The 18,461-nt window shown below is 41.2% G+C and overlaps 1 protein-coding gene across 3 annotated transcripts in view; it reads left to right on the plus strand.

Annotated features, from left to right (window-relative positions):
• Nucleotides 1-11,959: 11,959 nt before the first annotated feature.
• The window catches only part of lpp (LIM domain containing preferred translocation partner in lipoma), a 130,948-nt gene continuing 124,446 nt past the window's right edge, over nt 11,960-18,461 (plus strand). The window contains exons 1-2 of one of the 3 annotated variants that reach the window (XM_070832375.1): nt 11,960-12,129; nt 15,284-15,356. The gene's annotated coding sequence lies outside the window, so the exon portion shown is untranslated. Of the gene's footprint in view, nt 12,130-15,283; nt 15,357-17,481; nt 17,563-18,248; nt 18,328-18,461 lie in introns of those variants that run through there. The other 2 variants (XM_070832377.1, XM_070832376.1) reach the window with 2 other exon arrangements.

Genomic DNA, 18,461 nt, shown 5'->3' on the forward strand with positions numbered 1-18,461 from the left:
TTCATTAGAAGTATCTCTGAAGCCCAGGAAATGCCAGGTGGAAGTGCTGATGCAAGAAAGCAGAGTGACACCTCCCGTGCGCTACACATTCGCATAATTGTTATCTGTTCTACATCACACAGGCAGACACTCTTGATATCTGCTGCTGCACTTTGAAAGGCTGTGCGCTTTTCATGCTCGGGGACTGCGAGCGTTTCCTGATAGCATCACGTGTGAATTTAACAGAAAATCAAGCAGCCAAATTTCAGCAGCCATAGTATAGGTTTCATTGTGCATTAGTGAGCAGCTCAGTGAGCTTGTAGGCTGCCGCTTCAAAAGTTTAAGTAAAGCTTAACCGGTTTAAGAAGACTTTTGATGGTGTAAAGTCTTTTTTGATATACGTTTAACTAAACAACTGACCTTTGATTTCAGTGTTTATTCTTGTGCAGATGTGAAAGGGCGCAACTTACATGAAAATCATAAGCAATTCAAAAACATCCCTCCGATCACTCAGATCTAATCTTGGCTCATGTTAAATGTCTATTTTACATGTATTTACATACAGTCGATAGACCCGTGAAGGCATCACTTATTGCACTGCCATTTGCTTATCAGATGTCAGTTGCTTTTATCATCAGTCGTGTCTGCTGTATGTCCTATAGTGACACTTTGCATGCTTGTTAAAGCGTATCTGAGCAAGTGATTCAGCAGTATATTGATTTGATCTCTGAGATTAGCTGACCGGCATAAAAGCCGTATGGAAATATAGAGATTTATCTCTTGTTTTAAATGCAGGAGCCACTGAGCCAGTGTTTCTGGCCTTTGTGTGTTGTAGTAACTCGTCCTGTGGAGGCGTGTGCTGCTGATGTTCCGACAGTGTTTGACTTCAGTGTGATTGTGAGAGGAAAATTAATTAATTTACTTAGGTTTATTTGCCTTATTTCGGAAGAGAAATCACATGCTGAGGCACATCTTTCCATACAGACACAAGAATGTGAACTTTGTCACGAACTCTCCCACTGTGAATAATAAAACACACCGTAGTGTGGGATATACAGTAGATAAGAGGTATGTTTCTTGGGAGTAATCAAATTTGATAATTATGCACAGTTTTGATGTTATGTACTTATATTAGCTATATGGTAATAAACAATCTAGTCAAGTATGCCAAGTTTCAGAATTTTGTTTGCTTAATTTGAACTTTTTTTCAGTTCAATGAAGGTTTGCGAGGAATGAGTCCTCTTTTCCGGCAATGCTCCACATTCATTTATCTCGTCAGCTGTGAAATGCTGCCGTTGTAACTTGCTCAGGTGTTGAGAAACACAAGAAAGAAGTCTCACCTTTTTTCTGCTGGAAGGAGTGAGGCATGATGGGATCTGTAGTGGGAATCAGGAGGCAGTGCTGAGCCTTGAATTCAAAGCCGTGAGCCCAGTCGAGGAAGCGAAAGGGGCCTCGTCTGCAGCTCCAAAAGTCTTTTCAGCTGGTGCCAGTCACTGAGATCAGTCAACTTTTCTACCTGACTGTGGTAAGATCCAGAGCACAGCACAACACAACCCGCCCTGCTGTTTTCACCGGAGTTTTATTTTTCTGGCAAGTAGCTAGATGATCCAGGATGCAGAGTCTGACTGGTGCCCGAGCCTCCCTCTGAGTGGCAGCTAAAGCTGGAGGGATGAAGCTGTCTTCAGTGCGAAAGGGCACCGAATCTGTGTCTCGCAGTGGCGGAGCAGCTCTGGTGAAGCCTCGTGTCTGTCATTGTTCAGCAGGATGGGAACGCTTCTGGAAAGGCGGGCACGGCAGCGGGGCTGAAGTGAGTCAAGTCGACTGAGCACGCTTCATGTTAGTGAAACAGTCCACAGGGCATCTCTGGCTCTCTGAGCTGATAGGCCGCCTGCACTCTAGCGTTCATTGATTGTAGCACTCGGTCGCTCCACTTTTCCACGAATGCTAAAACCATGGGGCAGGCTCAGTTTTGGAAAAAAAAAAAAAAAAAAAAGAAGAGATTAAACAGCCTGTAAAATAATCCCAGTTTTTCTATATATAATTCATTTGAATGAAAAGTCTAAAATCCCATTAAGCCACAGGAGCACAAACCGCAGACTAGCAGTGCCTTTAACATGGAGGAACTCTTGGAGCTCAGGCCATCTGCCAGATCAGAGTTTTTCATATACAGCAGTGACACATTGTTTTATAAACAGTGCTTTTATACAACAAACATTTCAGTGTCCTGGGGCATTAATCTACCTAAGCTTATCTCAATCCATGGAACTAGATATTGCTCTTTATAACTTGTCTAGTGGAGGGGGTGTTATTACATCACACCAGCTGTCACTTCAACCTGGCACAGCCAATAGGAAGGTCAGAAATGTGGCTGCTGGAGAGAAAATTAAGGAGGAAAATCCTGAAAACAGTAAAGCAAAATATCCCATTTTGCATTAGTTTATTAATTACTTATGGCAATATGAAATAATTAGAGTGCAGCAGCATGTGATACATCATCTTTGTATCTTTTGCCCAAAATAAAGCACTTTTCCTGCACACGAATCTATCATGTTAATGCAAAAGCAAGAGCACCAATGAGCATGAGTACGAGTGTGTAATCGTTCTTGACACCTGATGTTGAACTCAGATTAAATGACTACACATGCTGTCTGTGCAGATAAGCTCACCTCAGCGGGTAAGAACTCCCAAAGCTCTTGCTATTAACGGCGTTACATGCTGCACAGCTTTACTGTGTCAGCACCAGGCGCTGCGTTGCTTGTGAGTGCTGCCGTCATTACAGACAAATAAAGATGATGAATGCATTGGAATGTGCACTTATACAAGGAGGAAAATGAGATATGTATGGGTGTTTGACAGATCTGTACAGTATGTTCATCGCAGCCATGGGATAATCCATTGGATGAGTGGACTAATATTCGGCCAATCCTGCTAAAGCCAAATTAGTCCAACACATTTCCATCATGTTTCAGAATAAAGTGGCCCCAACAATCTGAGCTCTCGGGATAGTGACGGCAAATGACCGGTGAGCCCTCAGATCCCTGTGATCCAGGGATAAACTTCTGATGCAGAAGCTTAAACCTCTGGACTGACACACAAATGAAAGTCAACAACAGGTCACGCCGCCTCAGAGGAAAACTTTGATTACTGTATTGTCCTCTTACTGTCACCGGAAGCCACAGTGAGGCACAACGAACCTGGGCAGTGCTGAGGGGTAATAGCAGACATCAAGACTGACTGGAGTCAGATCGACCCCCCCTCTCTCTCTCTCTCTGCGAGGCTTATGAGAGTATGGCTTCTGCAGAGCAGTGTATGAGTGACCTTAATCATCAGAGGGATATTTGGGTTTAATTCGGCAGCGATGCGATGCATGCGGTCATCTCTGTGTTTGACTGGCAGGCATAAAAAATGAGAGGGGGGCAAGGTCGGTTTGCAAAGTGTAATCCATATCATCCCGTTACAGAGGCTGCGCTGCCGACGGTCCCCGGGCCAAACATTTTGATGTTGATAATGATGTCGGATTAGGCTGTCATCTGATGCAATTTCGGCCAGCTTCAAATTAACAAAAGAGGGATCATCCGAATTCTTTAAAAGGGACCATTTTTTCTGTGTTGCAACCTTCTAGATGCAAACTTGATTTGATTTCATGAAGTGTTTATTTTTGGTGTGTTTTTTTTTTTTTTTAAAGTCTAGACAGATTTCTTACTTCTGGCTCGGCCGTTCCCTCGGAAGTCATCAACGATTCACAGCATCCTTGCTCTCCTCAGCATGCCTCGCAGTAATTCATATCAGCGGGTCTGAGAAAAAAAAAAAAAACTCGCCTGGAAGTTGAAAACAGTGACCCCGCACTGACTGCTCGAGACTGTAACACCTACTTTCTTTTCCAAGAAAGACATTTAATGAAATTGTAGCCCTCAGGGACTGTGAGCGATGCAGCCTGAATTCATAGATTATTAATCAATCAATCTATCAAGTGTGTCAATGTCTCTTGAATTGTTTTCACTGCTTATGGATTGGGAATCACAGACCTCCCATAAACAACCTGCCACATTGCGTCGAATCAGTTTCCTGGAGCGTCTCCAGGTTGTTTGTGTGCTTGATAACCTTTCTGAGGCAGTCGACTGCAGGTAATTATCACATCAGTAAAGGAGAATGCTTGCTTGTCATTTTAACTTACCTGCTATCACTCAGATCTGTAATCTAGCTCCACTACTCGCCTTTGTTGTGCCAACATGGAGCTCCCCGGTATCTGTGGCGGCTGCTATCAGCTCTAATAAAGGTCACAAGTGCCTAATCTTGTGCTTTGCATTAGCTGGCATTTATGGAGAGAAGAGAAAATATACTTCTGAGAGAGACACAGGCTACATATAACTGATGATTCAAAGTGAATGCTTTCCCATTCCTCTGCATGCACACTATGAAATCGAGCGAGGATTCAGAGAGTGCGATTTTACACGATTTTTCACTGCATCACTGCATCATAAGAACTAATAGTCAAAGAAAGGTCAAATTCAGTGTATTGGATCAAAGGTGTTCCAAAGGGTATGTACTCTATGTTTTTGTTTTTTTTATTTGATTCAATTATCCAGACAGCTGTAGGGAGAAGAGAGTTTAGGAAATGTTGGTCACTCACACAAAAATGGCTGCTTTTCTTTCGGTTCTGTACACATAATCGCAGAAATTCTTGTCGGTGAATCATGTTAATGCAGTGGATTTTTCCAACAAAGTTCACTTTTTCTGCTCAAAACTAGCTTCTATGTGTCTCCTTGGAGTTGAAAGGCCAGAATCTGTGGTCCCTCTTCAAGCGTGACATAATATCAAAGACTGTGAGGTACATTTCATCAGATGTATTAGCAGTCACTGTGCCAAGTATAAAAAGCAGGAACTAACTCATTCTTTCAGAGGATGATATCTTGAAAGCCGTCAGGGTAGCTAATGCCGAATTATTTTTGGTAGTGATTTGAACTGTAAATCGCCATAAGTGACTAATTAGATCCTACCCTATCATCGCCTAAACTAAGGAAAACCAACACTTACTAACGTTACCTTTGTGCCATTTAATGACGTCCTTCCTTGAACCCGTTTGGACGTGGGGCCAACCACCGCCAGCCAGAGGTGCAAACTGGTGAGGCTCTTAATGGACGTGATTTTCTTGCTCATTATCGTTAGGCAGCAGTTGGTCGATCCTCCATTTTGTCTGTCTGTCCCTGACCATGTCTGCAAACCTTGGCTCCAAAATAATATATTACTTGTAAATCTGTGTCTGTAAAATAATGTATTCTATATCCAGTTTTTGTCTCATACAAAATTCATTTACATTCAAAGCCTTTTATGTTTCTTTTAATGCTGTATATTCTCAGCCTTATCAATTATGTGCAAATTACTTGATTTTGTATTTGCTTTGCTTTTCTTCTGCTGTAGACAAACACTATGAATAATTAATGACGTTGTTGCCTGGAGGAAACGATCAAATTTTGCAGGCTTTCCAACCAAACATGATAAACAAACGGTGGCATCTTGTAAGAATACTTCAGTAAATTAACTTCAGTTTGTCCTCTTTAAGGTAAGTGATGAGAATCTTTTACAAACACTGAACTTCCACTTTATTTTTTATCTACGGTTTCAAGCTGTTGAGCAGGAATTCATCGCCTCAGTCTTTGCAGGTCGAGTCTAACAGCCCTCAGATTTTCAGGAAGGTCTCCTTTGTATGTTTGTTACAGCAATGTCGGGATGCTTTATGGTCCGAAGATGCTGGTCCACATGTTGTCTTTACCTCATATGGGAACAGACAAGAGAAGAATTTTGATCTCTGCATCCTCAGCAGAAAAACAAACCTTCAGGAACTGATACACTGAATTCATAGCCTTAGGCTAGAGATGATGAACCTATTGAGAGTTGTTGCTTTAAACACCATGAACAAGTTATTGTTTGACTTGCCGAGGCTGAGCAACTTTGTCCTCTACGTCTCCCTTTTGTTTTCAGTGTGCATTTCAGGATATATCAATAGCTATCAAAGAACCAGTCGGGGGCTCAGAACTTACTTTTGATATTAGAATAAATGTTTCTTCAGAGAGCGTTCAACGGTGTTGCCAGTCTTTGGAAAGTAGAAATCTTATTGTTTTTTTTGGACAAGAAAGATGTTGAGAACAAAGAAAGTTATTGATTGACTGGCTTACTGAGAGCTGCTAATGTTACATGGAGTGAGAAAATTACTCAATAATCGACTCTAATCTCGATGGGCAGCCTTTTAGGTTTTTGAAAGTAGCAGCAACACATGCTTCCTCCTATAAATAAAAAGTTGAATTCATAAGCAACAAAACACACCCTTGCTCAATGTAATATACAGCCAGAGCCTTATTTGGTCTGGTGTGACCAGTTGTTTATGGTGGCTTGTGCTAGCTAACGTTAGCCAACAGCCGTTCGTCAAATTGACACGATTAAGTCAGTTTGCTCACTCAGTTACTGTTCAGTGCTACGGTTAAACCACATTTTCCTGTCACCTGTCACAGCAGCCACTGTTTGGCAAACTTTAAAGCAAAGGGCTTGCTTTAAGTTTCACACTGCATGGCTAAAACTGCGGTGGTAACTGAGCACTACTGACATCGCCTTCATCCAACACTTCCATCCATCCACATCCTGTTAATAGGGCATTTAGCAGCTAGAAAGCTAAATAGTTCCATCCGGAGTTGGTGGAGACCAAAACAGAGATGAAAGGAGAGTGATTATTGTTCTTAAATATATATCGACTGACCAGAAAAATGACAAATCAGTGGTAATGTTGTTCTGGATTTGCTGGATGTGTAAACAGTGAACTGTTAGCTCACATGTTCACCATGTCAACTTTATAAGGAGATAATATAGATAAGATAATATTATTGGAGATAATATATATTTGTGTTGTTTACAGCTTATTCTGCTGGCCAAAAATGTGCAAAAGAAAAAAAACCAAAACAATTAATGCTGCTTTAAAAACACCCTTTGCATTCTCCTCACAAACTTAATTGAGTCACAATTTGATTGATGTCTGGCAATACACATATTTTATCATCTTGGTTCAGAAAAGATCACAATTTTTGTGTTTGATTATTTTCATATTTCATTTCATTAAGTTTTATATTCCCACTGAAAACAATGTCGCCCTGATGGCTGCATGTGTTGTCCAGGTTTTTAGTCAAAAATTGTCAACCAGACAGAGTGCTTAACTATTCTATTGTTGCTGAGGAACAGAGCCAGCTGAATCCATTCCTCAGCGGAAAGAAAGTTGATAATGTTCATTGAAAACAATAAATGCCATGTTAAATGGCAAACCCAAAAAAAAAAAAAAAAAACTGATTTCAGGATACAGCAACAAAAATCCTCCTGCTTTAAAAACGCTTCAAAGGTGCAGCATGAAGCTCAGAAGTACAGATCATTTATGCTAAAACCTTTGCTGTAGGCAGGGATTGTCTCTGTCTACCATTTTAATACACATTTACATGCTAAAACACAAGAATTAGAATTCATTAGTGTAATCTGAGGTCTAGATCTAGATTGGGAGTTGTTTGATTAGTAGCTTTGGGACATTGTTTTTGTGGTGAGTCTGCCTGTCTCCTACTTTTGTTTTTCCTTATTTGGCATGACTCTCTGTAATATGGTTGTGCTTGAAGACTAATCTCTGCTATCTCAGCTCTAATTAACAGAGCATACACAGTTCCCAGACACAGTTGTTGTTGTTGTTTTTTCTCTGCAAAGATGTCCGTGTTGTTTTTTTGCAAAGCACCTGGACCTGCCGGCCTACTGACGATGATTATAGTGAGATACCGAATGACATTACCGACAAAAGCGAACAAAAAAAAAATCATTCCACACGTCTCAGTTTCACATCATCTGCGTGAGGCCAACATTATCTGTGTGAGCAATGTATTCCTGAAAGCTGGGCCTTTTTGAAACTAAGGGAGCTACGATTAGAAGACAATTTTTCTCTCGTTTTCTTATTCAGCATGAAGGTGCTAAACACATGCTTTCACTCACATTATTATGATTATGAGGAAGTATACATCAACTGTGCAGCAGCTGTGTATAGTGTTTGAGGTTTACCTACTTCAGAGGAAGTGGTGTGGGGGAGAAGACAGTGTTACAACCAGCAAATAAAACAGGATATCCGATGCTGGAACAATTGAAACACTAAAATATGACAAATGTGTTGTTTTCTCTGGCTCTCCTTTCTGTGCTATATTTACTGCCTGTGATTAAAAAGAGTGAAGTTAAACATGTCAAAGTTGGATCAAACATATCTCCAGTGTGAATTATCTACTGCGATGGACCCTGTGAGCACATTTCTTTTCATATGTTTTGGTACAGTGAGGATAAAAATTGAAACCCATCATATCAATGACATGCGTAGCTACACTCCCTAACTGCTGAACATCAAAGAGCCCTTGATTCCCTCTAACCGAGCATGTTAATTGGTGCTTGATTGATAACTCGAGTTCACAGGCGATGGCATGTGTCGTCTAAACTGTTCCAGGGTGTCTTTTTGAAATCAGTGGAAGAAGAATCACTGGCGGGCCCATTAAAAAATTGCCAGTGTACACACTTGCAAATAAGCTGTCACACATTACAAATGAGATTACCTTTTTCAGTGTGCCCTGGAACTTCGAGATGAGGGGATGCATGGGTAAGATGCTAAAATAGCTCAAATCGTTTGTTTTTTATCAGCGTGCTCAATCTGCAAGTGCTGTTTATGCTTCCTTCACACACGGTGAAAAAAAAAGTATATTCACAGCTTGGAGCACAATGTAATCAGTTGCAGTAAAGTAGGAATTATCGGTTAAGAGATAGGGCTCGGAGTGAATGACTCTTTTTCTACATTTGGCCTCTAAAAATGTCAGCTTTAATTTCTTGTAAATGTTTTCATTAAACTCGCTCACAGAAAAGTAATCAGTAATTATATCATTCCTCCCTTCATTCATAAGAGATAAAAGCAACAATATCTGAATGTGTTGGCATGTACAAACACACCAGACGCACAATGCCAGCATTATGAATGACAACGCTGTGATATAACTATGAGAACAGAATCAGAGGTGAAGAAGCAGTTATCGTATTTGCATACAATCATGCGAACGCATTCTAATTGTCTAGTTTGCATAGCAAAGATCACTGAGGTCAGGCAAAGCCCACATGAGGTAAGACCTTTGTTGGACATCTGATAGCGGCTTGCATGTGTCAAACATCAGAAGCCGTTTGAGTTCTGACAGAAAGAAGCGGCAGAACAACTCCAAGTGAAGCTGAGGATAACAAGTGAACACAGGCGCTCGGTCATTATAAACTGGAATATGTTCAGGTGTGGTTCAAATGAATATTTATCAGGAGAATTTTTTACCAGAAATGTGAGACGTCTTTAGGGACAAGATATTGATTAAAGGTGCTTAAGATAACTGTCACTACAGGCCTTTTTCACAGCAGAAATCTCTCTGAGAGAGGTTCAGGTGTAATCATTAACATTAATTGTGTCCTAATTCTATACCACATATTCATTTTAAGCAGCTATTGAAGTTTTAAGTGTTACAAGAAAGTCTTTATATAGACTACAAAATGCTGTTTTTTTTTTAGTTTGCTGTTGATGTACACTATTATGTGTGATACAACACCTAAGGACATGCAGATTCTACTCAACTGCAAAAACAATTTACTAAATTGAGGACGTTCACTCTCACTCTTCAGTCTCGCAACAAACGACAAACTGTTTGTAGCGAAGAAGCTCTGATAAATCATTGTATGCTGCAAATTCAGAACCAGACTGGTTGGTGCTGAGCTGGCCAATCAAGTTAGCAGCTAGCTGGTGAGCAGAGCTGGGCATTTAGCAGCTAGAAAGCTAAATAGTTCCATCCGGAGTTGGTGGAGACCAAAACAGAGATAAAAGGAGAGTGATTATTGTTCTTAAATATATATCGACTGACCAGAAAAATGACTCCAAATCAGTGGTAATGTTGCTCTGTATTTGCTGGGTGTGTAAACAGTGAACTGTTAGCTAACATGTTCACCATGTCAACTTTATAAGGAGATAATATAATATTATTGGAGATAATATATATTTGTGTTGTTTACATCTTATTCTGCTGCCCAAAAATGTGCAAAAAAAACAAAACAAAACAATTAATGCTGCTTTAAAAAACATTTTGCATTCTCCTCACAAACTTAATTGTGAGTCACATTTTGATTGATGTCTGGCAGTACACATATTTTATCATTTCCTGCCAGTGCACAATGGTTAAGTTAACTTCCTGTATAGTAACTGAAAGGCCTTGTTCACAGAAGACATTTGAACATGTCACAGTGGGAAAAGCACCGATAAAGTAAATAATAAAATAAAAGATGGCTGAATTCCATGTAGCTGTGGTGGACCACTGGGACATTTGAGCAGAATGGAAGCATTGTTAATGTTACCAGTAACAGCTGTGATTTTCTGTTTACTGTGTACAGTCAGTAGGAATTAGGACACTGCTTTAAATGTGACGCTGGGGTTACTGAGGACATAATTTCAGCAGTAAGAATGTACTCCAAATGTGATTATTTATGTTAATATACTGTTTCTGGGGTACGATGGTAGCATACTAGTGTGACTGTGAAAACTAATGAATATTTGTACTAGCTAGTGTTTGATCACTGTGGCTATTGATCCTCTAATTATAATCACCCATCGACTGTTCAACCCCTTAAATCATTCTTACTTCATACATAAGACAGAGAGTACAAACCCCTTGTGTATGTCCTTTCAGCTCATGCTATTCACACATAAATAAATTGTACACCAATATAGACCCTTTACACAGAAACTACAATGTATGGAAAACCTCACACAAACTGTCAACAAATTGTGAGAATAACAGTTGACATTTGCAGTGCATGCAAAATACAATTTTGCTGACCATAACTGGAGGAAAGAAAATTTGACTGAAACTAATAAAACAAACAAATAAACCAAAGAATAAATGAATCCCATTCGGCCAGCTGTCTAGTTTGACTTGTTGTCCTGGTACAGTTTGTACAGAAGCAGCACACGTTATGAACAGCAACAATTACTTTCACTGTTGCCTAAAATACGTGGCAAGTAATATTCCAATATTTACAATAAAATAAGACTGGCTGGTAAATATTCAGATTAAAACTCACAAATGGGGCCACAGTGCTGAGTGGAGGCGGAGACACTAACAAGCACCAACTTTTTCTCATGGTTCCAGAAGACAGACCGTGCATGACAGTGCATGATAGCACTTGCGGCATGCAACACATTGTGTATAAATTTGAATCTGTTCACATTACAGCATGTGGCAATTCACACTTCATTGGATGAGTGCTCTATCTTAGTGCTGAAGCGCTCACTGAGCCGCTTCCTTTTTAGCCAGCGCCTTGCAATTTCAAAGCCCTTTGTCCAATTATGATGTGTTCTCAGCAGGGTACCCTGAAGAAATTCACCCATCACATAAGAAAAAAAAAAAAAAAAAAGCTATGTAATATTACATTTTTTAATTCATTTCAAACAAATACAGCATGACACGCACCAAAAGTCATCAGCTCTGCCTGAAAATAATAATCCTAATCTGCAAAAAGCAGCGCTGAGCAGTTCAATGTGTAGTATATAAAACATGTTGCAGTGCTGTATTTCATATGACTCTTATAATATTCCTTCATTATCCAATTGTGTTGTGTGTCTGTAGTTTGGGGTCGAGTTTCAATTCACTTTATTGTCATGTTTTTTTTGATCTGTTAAAGTTTTCTGTTTCTTGCATGGCTATTTCATGGGAAATACAAGATATATTTCAGTTAATATCACCATCAATATCTTTCCCACAACAGCTTATTAGGAAAGAATCACAGGGCGTAGGACACTAGATTGAAGTTTCCACTTTAATGGTGCCTGTTTTCTGTTCCGTACATGCTTGTGCGAGCAGACAGGAGCAGAGTGATCCGTCCCGGGGCTCTGGGCCCGGGGCTCTGGGCTGGGTGACACCGCTGGCCTGCTGCCTTACATGGGCAAACCTCTGAACTCACTCAGACGGCTGGAATGTCAGGGCGTGACGTCACGGCCTACAACTCTCCCAGAATTTGGATCAAGAAGTTTCACTTTTTTTGGTGGGATTTCAACCTCTGTGTTATTTCCTAGACCGCGAGGTAAGCGAAGCCACCGAGCGCTCTTCTAACGCTTTAAACTCGTCTGTGACTATCGGCTGTGTTAAAAGTGGTGTAATTTAATCCTGTGACTGATAACCCGGTGCTGGAGTTGCTCGTCTTCAGTTTGCTCGGCCTTGTTCGGCTATGATATGAATTGTACTGTAGCTCGGACGGGGTTCACAATGAGGGCGTGGACTCGTGCACTGCTACATGAAGATACTAACAAAGCTAACTTGTCGCTAGCTAGTGCGGAGCCAGGCTCGGTGATGCGTTGAAAATATTAAGACATTGTGTAGCGTCAAGTTTTTGCCAAAGGGGACTCTGGGCGTCTCTGCTGTTTCTGTTTTTAGCCGAGTGGTCTGCTGCTGAGCAATGCGGAAGACAGGCTGTCACCGGAGAAACACGAGAGCTCCCAACTGCACAGAAATATGTCGCTGAATTTCACTTTAGCTCTCTCATTAGCGCCCGTTTAACAAAGTGTCCCGTTACAGCGATACCTGCTAGCTTTAAGGAAGTGTTGGTGCTGGTTTTGGCGTCGTCGCTAAAGAAAGTAACGTTGCTGCCATAACGTGTGAACTTGTTTACGACAGCACTGATTCGCCACGTTGTTTCACATGAGCAAAGTACACGAGAGGTTTCTGTCATTAACTCGGAGAAAACTCTGCCTCCTGGTCTGTAGCTGGGACTTTTGTATCCACCAGACTTAATAAATTACAATATAATTCAGTGCATTGTAAAGCTGAGACAGACCTAAGTGTATGGCCCATGAAGGAGTGGACTAACGCTACAGTGCAGGCCAGCAGTTCACTTTTAGACCAGTTTTTAATAGAAAGACATGGCAGGAAACCATCACTGCTTTGATTTGTGACACAGAAATGCACAAACAGACCAGACCTGCCTCCACCCAGAGTCTCAGATCTGATTTAAACCCTCTGCAGGTGTCTCCTAACATGTCTAGCTGATTCCTTGAGTAATCAATAAGAGGCGGTCAACCAATGCAAGCCCAAACATATCCAATATATACTGCTGTCTGGCATTTTAATTTACTCTCATGTGAACGAGGCCGAACAGACCGACCGACATGGGCAGCGTCTTCACCACTTTCCATGGAACAGCAAGCTAACAGACTTTCTTCCTCCCTGAGATAAGAAGTTATACGTCACCCTCTCTGAGTGTCTCAGAAGAGGAAACTTTGTCTGCTCTGTCGATTACATCCTCTGTGTTCACAGTAATGATTATTTAAGCAGGGCGAAGAATTTAACCAGACTAATCCCATCAGTTTCCAGGTATGATGGAGCATCCCAGCCTCCTTTAGCATCAAATGTCACTCCACGCTTCACGGCCGTTGTGCATGTACGTCTGTCATCGAGGGTCAGAGTCACACACGGATGACTAACTGACTACCGGCCTGTTGTAACTAGCTTTAACATAGTCAGTTCTTCTTTTATGAGTGAAAAAGGGACCATGGTGCAGACTATAGGTATTGTGCTTTAAAATGTGGCTAATGTGAAAAACAAGTCTCACTTTCTTCTTTAAAAGACCGAATTCAAACTTTGACTTAGATGTTGGATTTCAAATCAATAACGGCAAGGTCCCGCAAGAGTGCTGCCATCAAACCGAATACATCTCTGTCGCTCCGACACATTTTTGACTCGGGTAACATTAAACGGAACTGTCTTTAAATTCTCTGGTTAAAAAGGGCTCATTTGACAGCGTTGATGATGTTAAAGTTAAAAGATGAGTGCCTCAGCTGCCTTTGAGGCAGGGCCCCCCTGGTAGTTCAGTCGAATTATTCTACTGTTTGTGTTTCTTGGCATATTTTAATGAGGGTATCCTTTTCTGGAAGGAGCAGCAGCACTTCCCCAGATTCAGTGTGCACAGTTTTAGAGCGAGTTTTCAGAAAATGTCACCTGTGCATCTCTATCATCTACAGTAAGTGAGGTCTAGCGGTACCTTTCATGTATTACTATTACATTTGATCTTCACAGCTAACCATCCAGTGTTCCCACTAACAGATATCCGGCCATATTTGCCAGAAGGCCGTTTAACAACACTTACTGCTGTTCTGAAGGTATTTTCTGAATCTCTTTGAGGAATCCAGAACAGCAGAAGAACCACAGCAAATGGTCATGCTCGAGGAAAACAAACACAAAGTGTGTATTGTAACTGATGATGACACAGTCGAGCGGGACCAGACATATGACCCAACATTCAGGGCAGAGCTTGGACATGTCAGTGCCCGCTGAACATGCCTGCTGCGCTCTCAGGCGGGGGGGTGACATGTAGTCGTCCAGTTTGCGCAGCAGTGCTGTTGTCGGCCTTTCACTGAAATGTTCGTGGATTCCAAAAAAAGTCCTGCAGGACAATTTTTACTCTTCACAGTATCTGCGTAATGAAACGCATTCCTCTGGGATGGTGTTGTTAGTAAGTAATGAATGGATGCAGGAAAATGTGCTAGGAGTTGATCCTCACACTGGGACTCATTGTAGCTGGTGTTTTAGGGTCTTGACATGCTCTGACTTAATGTGAGTTTTCCTCTCCTCAGAGTCCTATGTCACTTGCACTATCCACCATGCATGCAGCTTGTTATCCACCAGCCTGCTATGTTAGCATTTAAAACATGGGGGAAAGAAGTAGTATAGCACATCTGTTTTTTAGATTTCTGCATCATATTTTCCATATAGATATTTAGAATTTTATGGATGTTATGCTGATATACAAAAGACTGGATCATCATTGCCATGAAAAAAACCTGGACTCATTTGTCCTTGATACCTTCATATTAAATTGTATTGTAGTGTTGGTTCTTTTCTCTAAATAATTATGGTGAAATATTTCCTGTGGCATCACTTGTCAGCATTGTTTTCCTTGCACTGTGTTTTTGCAGTGAAATATTAGCCTACTCCAACAGGCTGTGACAGGTGCCTGGTGAGAAATGACAGACTAAAATTTAAATGGACAACTAACTCGGGTTCATGCAGGATTTATAAGAGCCTGCTCAAGGTCCTGGGTCTTTTCGCTGATGAACGACACAGTCGTGGGGAAAACCATCTATGATTTGACAGGTCCTGCTAACTGTGTCGGTGTGGTCCTGCACGCCACAATTCTACCAATGTGATCCGTTTGAGTAATACAGTTATCTGTTTCTCAACAGATTTCAGCGTTACAGTAAAGGGCATCGCTTCAACTACCTTCCAGGAATCCCATTCATCCAGAGAGGAGGAAAGGTAAGGTAGCCTCTGCTATACTCTTCTGTACTGCTGTACTTTTTTATACACTGTGTCTTGGTGCTGATTTTGTCTTGCTTTTGTGCTCCAACTTTTGCTCAAAAGATCATGTGTTGGACCTATAGTTTAGCAACTCAGAGCCAAATCACCCTCAAAAACTATCACAAGTTGTCAACATATTTGATCAGTATTGATTTCTTTGCATTTGGGGGATGAATGGGTGAACTGAATCTAAATATACTTGCTTTATGGCATCTATTAGACTCATGAGATAAAAACTTTGAAAGCCTTATCACAAAACATGCTGGGTTGACCTTAGTGTGAGTGAATCATTGTGTTGTATATTTCAGTAAGAATTCTTTCTAGCTTTTTATCGCTGTAATATCGTGAGTAAGTGCAATGTCACCTTTGCGTAAGGCCAAGTTCAAACTGCAGGCCTTGATGTGGACAAAGATGTATCAAACCTTTTGTGGCTCCAGAGGAGAGCTGTGTGAAGTCTGGTGAATGTCCTCAAGTGATGTCACTCGAGTCAGCGTTGGTTGGGGCTGAAGACTACAAGTTTGAAATCAGAAAAAATCTTGTGGTGTGGAGTTAGAAAGAAGTGAGCTGGCCAGACCTCTGTAGCCAGCTACTCATCTCTGCTAGAGGCTACATTAGCTGCTAGTATAACACACCCCAATCTCTAACTGAAGTGTAGGCAGATGATTTGCATCGTGGCGCCAGATTTTTTCCGAGGACAAAGAATGCATGGAATAAAAATGACAATATCTCTGGTATTGCTGCATCCATGCTTTAAAAAAAAAACTGTCTGCTGTGAGTCTGACAGTGTCGTGCAAAGTAGAAAGCCAAATCAGTGGAGAACTATTTTAATGCTTTTGGCCTTATGTTTGATAGATTGTGTTTTGTTGGGTGGCTCCAGGTGAAGCATCTAGTTCGGCCACAGCATGTGTTAGCATCATATATCTCAACTGGCTCATAGCTGGTTTTATTGCAAACAAATGTGGTTCATCTCATTGTAAAAATCACATATTCTCCAACTGTGGCCAACTCTCTTGTCCATGTCTTTTCTGTTATTTTCTAGTATTATCTCTGCATTGACATTGCAGCCACATTCTCATGTGGTCCTGCTTAGCCGTCTCTTCTAAAACGCTTCCAAACACGCCATGACTGTCTTTTAGAGTTTGGCTTTAGTTAGGATAACATTCCCAGATTTTGTGCCATACTTTTCTCCCATCACCACCACAGCAGCAGACTTTTTCTTGTCTTTTCCCAAGTGCTGGACACTTACATGAATTCTTAAATGACTGTTCAGAGTGACTTGTACCAGGTTTAGGACTTTAGGAATCAGAGAAAGCACCGACTGTATTTTAAATGCAAATAAAATGAATATATTCTAAAGAATTTGTGAGCATGTTCAGTCCTCTGAATGTGTCCCGCTCCTGTGGGATTTGGATGAAGAGGCTTGTATGATGAAACGAGCGCTCTCAAGCCAAATTGCTCTTCAAAACAATTCCAATCCAGGCAGGACGGCGTAATGTTCTCTTTTAGTGGCTGTTAATATTACCGTGATCTCCGCTGACCCACGGCACTCATGGGGGAGTAATCAGACTTTAATTATACCTTCTTAATCACTTGAAGATGATCCATGTGACAAGCAAGCTTCTCACAGTAACTGGGCTATCTTTACCTCCTTATCTGTGCCCAGTCACCCGATGAACAAAAACAGTAAACTATGTCTATGTTTTTGTACATTTTTGCAAGGTATTGAGACCGCCATGTACAGTTTTAATCTCATCTTCTCTTCACTACATTCTGACTCCCTATAAAAATGGAGCTTGCAGCACAGGCTCACAGTGTTACCCATCTTAGGTCAGACTGAGCCCAAACGATTGTGAAAACTTCTCTACAATCATCTTTATTATTCCTAGTGAAAGGTATGCACCACAGAACTGGCTCTGCCGAGTGACTCTGGCTCACAGAGTATGGCATTCCAAGTTAAAAGCAAACCAAACTGATATTGCCCTCAATACTGTCTTCATATTTTCTCCATATTTGGAAATGTTTACCTCCTCATGATGGTTGACAGAGGTTGGAAGAGGGGATGTGAGTCATTTCAGCTGCATAAGGCTTTCTAAGGGTGAGAGGAGCCTTCCAAGTGACTGTGAAGCTAGCAGTTTTCTGTGCTTCAATGATCTAAAGAGAAACTGTGAGTATTATTCTATGCTCAACTTTTGTTTTAATGTTTTAGTTGCATGTTAGCGTCTGTGCGTGCAGTGAGAGCAATTTGTTGCCATCAAAACAGTCACGCATGCTCGCATAAGATAATATAATGAGTTAGAAGAAGCCAAAATGATCGTTTTTTCCGTGCCTTTTTTGCATTGTCCATAACCGTGTGCATATAGGCTGCTTATGGGGAACTGGGGTCACTATTTGTCACTGCCTGAGAGGCGTAGGGGAGATGCCGTTGCTGTTTCCTTGCATCAGACACAGTGCCGACACACGGTGTTCCTGTGCATCTCTGCAAGCACGGAAAAGACAGGGAATTGATATTGAGCGTTCACCAAGCTCGCCAGACATTTTTGGGAAAGTTTTTGAAAAGTTCCGACTAACTCTGCACTGCAGTGAGACATTTTTCTGACTGCAAGTCTGACCTTGTGCGCAACTGTCTCAGTAATACGAGGAGGTTAGAGATGAAGGTGAAAAGCTCGAAAAACTATTGTGGCCGACCAAATTGAATATATGTTGTAGGATAGAAATTGTTAGCTCAGTATGTTTTTCTGTAGATGACTTGTGTGTGTGTGTGTGTGTGTGTGTGAGTTGGGGGCAGCTCGGATCATTGAAGAATTCTGGTTTTGCAAACATCCTCTCTAACTGATATCTACAATTTAACAGGTCTGACCTTCCTCCTGGCTCTTACTTTCACACTTCAAACATAGTGGCAGGTGCCTGGCAGTAGTAGTAGAGCGAAAAGGTAAATGATTTGACTTCGCTTTAAGGGCTGTTGCTGCTGACTTAAGGGATGGTGTAGCGTTATTATCTAATTCCTTTTATCTTTAAGTTATTCTGCGACTGTATCAGCTCTCAGCCTTGGAGCTGGTTCTCCTG

Source organism: Pempheris klunzingeri, chromosome 6 (genome assembly GCF_042242105.1).
Source record: "Pempheris klunzingeri isolate RE-2024b chromosome 6, fPemKlu1.hap1, whole genome shotgun sequence".
NCBI lineage: Eukaryota > Metazoa > Chordata > Actinopteri > Acropomatiformes > Pempheridae > Pempheris > Pempheris klunzingeri.